Below are 9,203 nucleotides of genomic sequence, written 5' to 3' on the forward strand. Positions count from 1 at the left end.
AAAAACCACGTCAATCGCCGCCAATCCGGTCAAAATCGGTTGATTCGTTCGAGAAATATCGTGAACGAAAGAAAACCAAAAGAAGTGTTTTTTCGACATAACTTCGTCATTTCTTCTCGGATCGTTTTTGATAATATAAAATAATTTCAGAACTTAAAAAACCGCGTCGATCGCCGCCAAATACGTGGAAATCGGTTGATTAGTTCGAGAGATATCCTCGATAAAATATTTGAAAACAATTGTTAATATATAAAACAATAAACAAATAAAAATTATGTCAAACATAATTCAAAAACAGTAAAAATATTAATTATAATTTAAACCTTAGGTAGAAAATCTTAAGCTTTAAAAAGTAAAACGGCGTGCCATAAAAATCCAAAAGTGCATACCTCACACGTTCATTTTATAGAAAAATATATTTTTTCTATTTTTTTTTTTACTTTCTACAGTTATATCGACGGTCAATATCGAATATGATTCTCGACGTAATTCCTATTGCTACCGTGGCGCTGCTTGAAAAATTATTAAGATAGAAAAAAAAATAGTATGAAACTTCATAAACTTTCATTAATATCGCTTAAACGATTACGAGTTTGATAACATCCTGCAATAGAGATCGTCATAAGGGTAAATGGGAACTTATGGAGAAAGATTTATTTCATTTTATAGCGTATATTTTTCTGAAACGTGAAGACAAACTTTTTGACTACAGTATTTGTTAATATACTAAACAAAAATAAATAAAAAAATTAGGAAAACGGTTGACCCTGAGGGTCATCCCTGCAACTTCCCGCTAATTCCGTACCTGGACGCTTAAAATTTCACTTATGCCGTTTTTGAGCTCTTCAAGCTCAAAAATTCAATTTATGTGTTGTTGTGATCTCCGAGATCCAAGAGATAGCTTTTCTATTCTTTTGAGTTCTTCGAGCTCAAAAGTCTGATGGAAGTTTCATATAACACCATTTTTCGAATTTTCAAACCGCAATAACTTTTGAATGAATGAACCGATTTTCATGCGGTTTGCGGCATACGACGCAGTTTTTTCAGCCTCATAAAGAATCTTTAAGTTTAAGTTGATCGAACCAGAAATTTTGGAGTAATTCCGAAAAAACACTTTTTTCGGTTTTCTTTCCTTTACGATATCTCTCGATCGAATCAACCGATTTTGACTAGATTAGCGGCGATCGACGTGGTTTTTTGAGGTTAAGAGCTAATTAGTTTTTGAAATTGATTGATAGAGCCGTTGAAAAGTTATTAAAAAAAAACCACTTTAAAAAAAAATTTTTTCACAGTTTTTTTGCGATTTCTCGAAATCTATCAGTCCAAATCAATCCAAATTGTATTCAAAATTTAAGTTTGGCTAAGCCCTTTCAAATAGCACCAACCGCGAGGAAATCGGTTAAACCGTTCAAAAGTTATAGAAGATTTACACACGCACACGCGCACTCACACACACGCACTCACTCACACACACACACACAAACACACACACACACACACACACACACACACACACACACACACAGACATAGTGACACCCTCGCGGGGATAGTCAGGGAAGCTTCCTGTGACCTTCCAACGTCGAGATCTGATGAAAACTCGATTTTTGCAAAACGGGGTAAAACCATTAACTTAGCGGAAAGTTAAAAATATGTAGAGAGTAAAGCACTTCCACTCGCTCACGCGTGAGGCGTGCAAAAAAAAACCCCTGATATACCTGTACCGGAATACATGTGAGCGCAGGTATTTATAAGCAAACAAAAAGTTTCTATGATCTCATATATATTTGTACTAAAAATAATTAACGTGCGCAAGCAAGCGCATTAATTAAGAATTACATATATTTTCATGCTAACGATATATTCGACCAATTACGTTACGAATAAATTGGCTTCATAAACATTTCATGTCAATTTTATTATAAAACGGATGTATGCCAGTATAGATGTTAGCGTATATTTAAGGTATTGTTTATCTACACGGAAAAAAATAAATAGTAAATGAAACATGATGCAGTCTTGGTAAATGAACCTGATGAAATCATATTGCAGCCACATGATTTGTCATGTTTCGGCTATATGACAATCATGTTGTGGTAACATGAGAAAATCATGTGGTAGCAACATGATTTTCATATGTAGCCTTGATAGCATAAAATTAAGCTGCAACAACAAAATATTTATGCTTCAGAAACATTATTTATTATAAAAGTAACTAGGTTTTTTAGGATTTATAGTATTGCAGATAAAAATAAGAGTAAATTATCGAATTATACAATTTGTGAACGATATCTTTGTTTATTCAAATTATATACAATTTTTATTACCAACAGCTTTGATTTGTGATAAAAGTAATTAAATTATTATTAATTTTAAAGAAATTACTCTGATCCTGACATTGAATTAAATTGATGTATTGTAATCCGAAGACCAAGGATCATGAAATAAGTTTATACTAGATTTTTATTTTAGCACAATGTTTCGGAATTTATTATTAATGGTTATTATTTTCAAATTAAGTGTATTGTTGCAACATAATTCAAGCCTTCTTTTTTTATCGATAGACAAGGTACAATTGGAGGTAAAAGATTAAGGTTCCTTACACAATTAGCGTGATTATTTATGTTTACATTCCACGCATGATAATGACGATCAAATATCTATCGGTGTTATACCATACATGACAAGAAAAACATCGTTCGCCATTGCATAAATTTTGTAAATTTTTCTAAACTGCGGTCCATCACTTTTGGCTGATGCACGTATATTAAATGCAGCTTGACTTCGCGAAGTTAAAGTAGATCGCCGTTTTTTTGCGCATGCGCAGTTGAAATGCTGAGTGATTGGTTCACATTTGAATAAATTCTCCCGCGAAGCTTTTTTTTAAAAAAATTTTATTCTTTTCTATTTAAAAAAAAATTTTTACTACGTACTAATGTTTTTGACTAAAAAAAAATTGTCAAAAAAATAACATAATTCATTTAAGCAAAAATATCGTTTACAAAAAATTTAATTTGATAATTTACTCTCATTTTCATCTGCAATACTATAAATCCGAAAAGATCTAGTTGCTTGATAATAAATAATTTTTCTGAACCATAAATATTTATATGTTGCAGCTTAATTTTATGCTATTAAGGCTACATGAAAATCATGTTGTGGTAGCATGAGAAAACCATGTGGCAGCAACATGATTGTCTCGTAGCCGAAACATGACAAATCATGTTGTTACCACATGATTTTCTTATGTTGCAGCAACATGATTTGTCATGTTTAGGCTACTGTAATATAATTTTCATGTAGCCGAAACATGACAAATTATATGGCTGCAACATGATTTCATCATATTCATTTATCAAGACTGCATCATGTTGCATTTACTATTTATTTTTTTCCGTGCAGTGATATATATTTTTTCGAGAGGGACATTCAAAATTTTACTTATTTCGTCTAAAACAAAAAACTGGTGATTGAATCGAATTTTTTTGTCATCTAATTGTCCTATTTTTCACTATTTTTGTTTTAAATTTAACAGCTGGTTAATAAGACGCGTCATAACTGCCTCTATATAATGTTTTTCATTTTACTTTTAACTTTTTTGATCTAATAATCCATTAAGATAACTTAAAATTAATTTAATTTTAACTTAACGATGACTTTTTTTGTCTTAACATAAGCTAATTTTTTAACGAAATTAAGTGATATTGCGTTGATTCTGACCTTTTTAGTTTCAAATCGATTTTAACTAAGCAAAAAAAAGTCAAATTTAAAAGTGTTTAATTTAAAATTCAATTTGTTAAACGTTAAAATTTTTGGGATGATATAGAAAGTCAGAAATATCTTGGACCAGCAGTTTCGCGTATCTTAATTTAAAAGAGAAAAATATTTTGACGTAGTATATTTATGTTATTTGAAAACTATAAATTGCTTTAGTTATAAGTAAATTTCTTGAATGGAAAATTTTCTAAAAGATTCAAAAGTAAATTTTTAATTTTCAGTATTTGGAAAAACAGTGAAATTTTGAAGAAAATATTTTCCTAGAATCAAGTAGCTTCTTCTTTAACAAAAGTAGAGACAGCATACTTTAAATTTTTTGGAGCTCAAAAGCTCTAGAAATTGAAAACTCTGCTAAACCTATAAAACATTAACGATGAAAATAATTTTATTTTAGTCAAACTGTGGAGGGTGAACCGTCTCGTCCTGGGTACTTCGGATTGCTCTGAAACTTGGCAAATTTATCAAACTCATGAAAAATAATTTTTCTGCCAAATTTTTAAGGGTAATCTCCGTACCCCGGTCTCCTTTATTCATAATTGATAATTAATTAGTTATAATAATTTTAACTTTATATTTTTAGGCATTCATCTGATTTATTGAGATCAGAATCAAACACAACTGTCATAGAATCATAGTATTGTATGGAAGGCTTCAAGATTTGAATGAAAAGACAAATACTTCGATGTATTACTGGCTTAGCTACAGTACTATAGTGTACTAGGACCACGTAATAATTAGGTTTGTAAAGATGTAAAAAATGTTAAAATTTATTCAACTGACTTGTACTCACCAAAATGAGTGTTTATTTTTTTTTTTTTATAATTTACGAATTCGTGGAAAATTTGATAATAAGCTAGAAATCTTATAAGATATAAGTTAAACAGTATTCAAAAAATATTATAAAGATTTATTTTTCAATAGAAAGTATATTTGTTATAAATTATAAGTTATACATTTATGAAAAAAGAGTAATTATAAAGTACATACCAATTGAGAACAGTATTGAAGAAAATCGACAATTTTACTATGTTTTACTTATATAAAATTCAATTTGATATTGAGATGAGAGAACTCTATGTATTTGAACCATGAGAATATAGTTATAATAATTTATTAAATCGTAAGAGATATCGAAATATATGATGAGAAAAATAAAGAAATTCTTTTTTACTGAAGGCATTTTTAGACTGAAATATATTTACTTATTTTTCAACACCAAGTCCATGTACTCCTAACAATCACTGTAAATCCACTACCCATTTATTAATATGTCTTTTTCTCTGCGTATGTCAGATACATTTCACTCTTTCCGTTTGAATTTGAAACTAACCTCTTTCGATTTCACTGAAGAATGTTTTCTATTTTCCTCACTAAATATTTTGAAAATTAAAAAATGGCAGTTTTATTGTAAATTTTTTTAAAAAGCTGATAGTTTACCCAGACAGGAAATTACGACAGGGTCACCCTCGCGGTTTTGATAATGCCGTAAAAATACCGTAATTTTTCGGCATTTATGCTCATGCCGTATATTTATCGTTATAATTCGGTAATAATGCGGTTAAACTATAGTTGTTTTGGCCAGTTTTTATACTGTAGTTATCCAGTATATATACTGCACTTATGCTGTACAGTTACCAAAAATATACTATACAATTACCGCATTAATGCCCAAATTTTACCCAAAAAATTCCAAATAATTACCGTAATAATACAGTAATTTTGCCGAATATTTTCTGACATAATGGACAATTATTAAAGATTTAGTTTTATTTTTAATTCACTTCTATGTTAGAAATGAATAAAATGAAAAATTTCAAATTTTGCTTTTTATTCTCCATCGCTACTTTGCAAAAACAAATACTGTTTTTGAATAAAAAATATGTAGAATATTATTTTTCAATTAGGTATTTAGCGATAATTAATATAAAATAATACATATGTTAAATAAATATATTCTAATTTTAATTTCAATTTTTAATTTCTCACTTAGAAAATTGAGAATTTTCTAAAATCGAAAAGTTATATTGTTTCACATGTACAATTATATTATTTAATTTTAAATATGCTTATCGTAAGATGGACGGTGTGGCTTAATGTATATAGAATAAGCAAAAAAACAATATGGTATAGACCGGGTAGCTCGAATGGTAGAGTAGCCGACATGTCCCCAGGAGGTTCTGGGTTCGAATCCCAGTCCGAGCGTTATTTAATTTGATACCATTTTTTAAATATGGTTTTAATACAGTCATTTTACCGTCTTATTACCGTAAATATGCCGCATTTTCAGCGTAAATGTATCGCATTTTTACGGTAAATGTTCCGTAATTTTTCGATAAAAAAACTGACCAAAGCAACCAAAAAAATGCTGAAAAAATACCGCATTAATACTGTATAATTGCGACATTTTTTCGGCATTTACAAAACCGCTAGGGCAGGCTTGGCTCGGGCTCAGCTAACGTAGTAAAACTCTGACCCTGGCTTATAAACCAGCTTTGGCCCAGCCTTGGTAGAAGTCTGGAGTGATAACAGGGTGCCAAGCTTGGTTGCCAAGACCGGCCCCATTTTTGAAGCCAAAGCAAGCTCAGGATTATTTACCACTGTAGAATTGACTAAAATAAGTAGATTATGAAATATATTTAGATTTTAATTGTTTCATGTTAAACCAAATTAGTATGAAAAACCCAATTTCAAATAAATTGAATCCTCTGAAATAAAGAAGTAAAATTCTACGAAAGAGTTAAATTATTTTATATAAAATGGGTAGTTGTTGGTTGAAATGATGAAAAAGAAAATTTTTGATTGTCATCATTCTTATAAGCTAATTCTATATGGTGACAGCCCGAGAAAAACATTTTTCTATATAATCATATATAATTGTATATAATCATATATGATTATATATGGAATCACATATATAATTATATACAATTATATATGGAATTGTATATAAGATTATATATAATTATATATGCCTATATATGGAGCAATATATAGCCATGCAGAATTATATATAATTCCATATACAATTATATATAATTATATATAATCATACATGATTATGTATGGAATTGTATATGAGGTTATATATAATCATATATAATTATATATGACTATATATGGAGCAATATACAGCCAAGCAAGATTATATATAGTTCCATATATAATTATATATAATCATACATGATTATATATGGAATTGTATATGAGGTCATATATAATTATATGACTATATATGGAGCAATGTACAGCCATGCAAGATTATATATAGTCCCATATATAATTATATATAAGGATATATAATAGGGTGATTCAAAAAAACTTTTTAATTTTTTTTTTTAACTTACCCTCTCAAATGTTTCTATTTGATATAAAAAAAATCTTCACCAAATACGAGCCCTATAGCTCAACTCTAAGGGGTCGCTTTCTTTATTTTAGTTTCCCATTTAATTAACATGGGAAAAATTCTTTTTTGTTTTAAATTGAATTTACACATAATTTACGCAATTTTTTACAAAAAATGATTTTATATTCTTAAAGTAGAGTTTTTGAGCTTTACAAAACTCTAAGACAAAGTATGATTATCTCTACAAAAAGACTAGTTACAGCCATTTAAAAATGACTAAATTTCGAAATTTAAAGAAATTGTTGGCAATTGGGTCATTCCATGTCAGATTGACAAATAGTTGGAATCGATCTTTTTCGATTTGGACAAATTTTTATCAGAAGTTTTCGTTTATCATAAAACAAAGTTCTGCCGAAGGAAAATCAATAAAAAAATTTTTTCAAAAGATATGCAAATTCAAAATTTCGCAATTTTTTCAGTTTTTCAATTTTGTTTTTGTAATATCTCGAACGCTATTGTAGATATAGGAATTACCTTTTGTTTGTTTAAAAAGGGGAAACTTAGGGTTATTAAAAAAAAATATTTTGGAAAAAAATTTTCAAAAATACCAAATTTGTCTAATTTTGAATTTTTGATAATTGTTAAAAATTACGATCGAAGTGAAATTTTAGCTTAATTTTTAACTTCCGCTAAGAAAATTGAAAATTTCCAAAAATCGGGAAGTTATTGTTTTTACCCCGTTTTTCGAAAATCTATTTTTTTTTTGCAACTTTTAAATAAGGTAAAGTTATGCAGATACATAATATTGTAAATTTGAAGATTAAAACTTGAATGCATCACGTGGAAATATTGAATAATAATAAATTAATTTCAACTTTTTTTTGATTTTCCATGCGTTAAGGATGACTTTGAGATTATGTCCAAAAAATAAAAAAAAGGTGAAATTAATTTATTATTCAATTTTTCCACGTGATGAATTTAAGTTTTAATCCTCAAAATTACAATACTATGCATCTGCATAACTTTATTATACAAAAAAAATTGAGCTAAAATTTTAACTTCGATCGTCATTTTTAACAATTTTCAAAAATTGAAAATTTGACAAATTTGGCATTTTTGAAAATTTTTTTCCAAAATATTTTTTTTTAATAACCCTAAGTGTCCCCTTTTAAACAAACAAAAGGTAATTCCTATATCTACAATAGCGTTCGAGATATTACAAAAACAAAATTGAAAAAATTGCGAAATTTTGAATTTGTATATCTTTTAAAAAAATTTTTTTATTGATTTTCCTTCGGCAGAACTTCGTTTTATGATAAACGAAAACTTCTGATAAAAATTTGTCCAAATCGAATAAGATCGATTCCAACTATTTGTCAATCTGACATGGAATGACCCAATTGCCAACAATTTCTTTAAATTTCGAAATTTAGTCATTTTTAAATGGCTGTAACTAGTCTTTTTGTAGAGATAATCATACTTTGTCCTAGAGTTTTGTAAAGCTCAAAGACTCTACTTTAAGAATATAAAATCATTTTTTGTGAAAAATTGTGTAAGTTATGTGTAAATTCAATTTAAAACAAAAAAGAATTTTTCCCATGTTAATTAAATGGGAAACTAAAATGGAGAAAGCGACCCCTTAGAGTTGAGCTATAGGGCTCGTGTTTGGTAAGGATTTTTTTTATATCAAATAGAAACATTTGAGCGGGTAAGAGTTAAAAAAAAAAATTAAAAAGTTTTTTTGAATCACCCTATATGACGGGTAGGCTTACGCTTTCTCATGGGAACCGAGCGAACAGGTACTCTAGCACAGGGAACCGCTTTCGGCGCCTTGATACCATTTTCTGCTGACTAGGGAACTTGACAATAACCACCTAGTTCCTAAGGGCGGAATAATCTGAGTTCAACCGCGGAATAATACAAGTTCCGCGCAGTGATACAGGTGTTTGGCGGCATCCGCGACCGAGGTTACATAAACCTGGGATCTCCAGGAGGAGCGGCCACTTGTAATCAGTCAGTCGTTTAGTCTGTCCGAATCTATGTCGAGTCCGAGCTGTCTTGCATCGTGATTAATTGTCTCCTGA

The 9,203-nt window shown here is 29.2% G+C and overlaps 1 long non-coding RNA gene across 1 annotated transcript; it reads left to right on the plus strand.

Moving 5' to 3' along the window:
• The first annotated feature begins 3,458 nt into the window (after positions 1 to 3,458).
• LOC123267784 lies at positions 3,459 to 4,700 on the plus strand. Its single transcript, XR_006510124.1, has 2 exons — positions 3,459 to 4,278; positions 4,357 to 4,700. It is a non-coding gene; the product is annotated as an uncharacterized LOC123267784 (long non-coding RNA).
• The last annotated feature ends 4,503 nt before the right edge of the window (positions 4,701 to 9,203 follow it).

Source organism: Cotesia glomerata, linkage group LG6, assembly GCF_020080835.1.
Source record: "Cotesia glomerata isolate CgM1 linkage group LG6, MPM_Cglom_v2.3, whole genome shotgun sequence".
NCBI classification, from domain to species: domain Eukaryota; kingdom Metazoa; phylum Arthropoda; class Insecta; order Hymenoptera; family Braconidae; genus Cotesia; species Cotesia glomerata.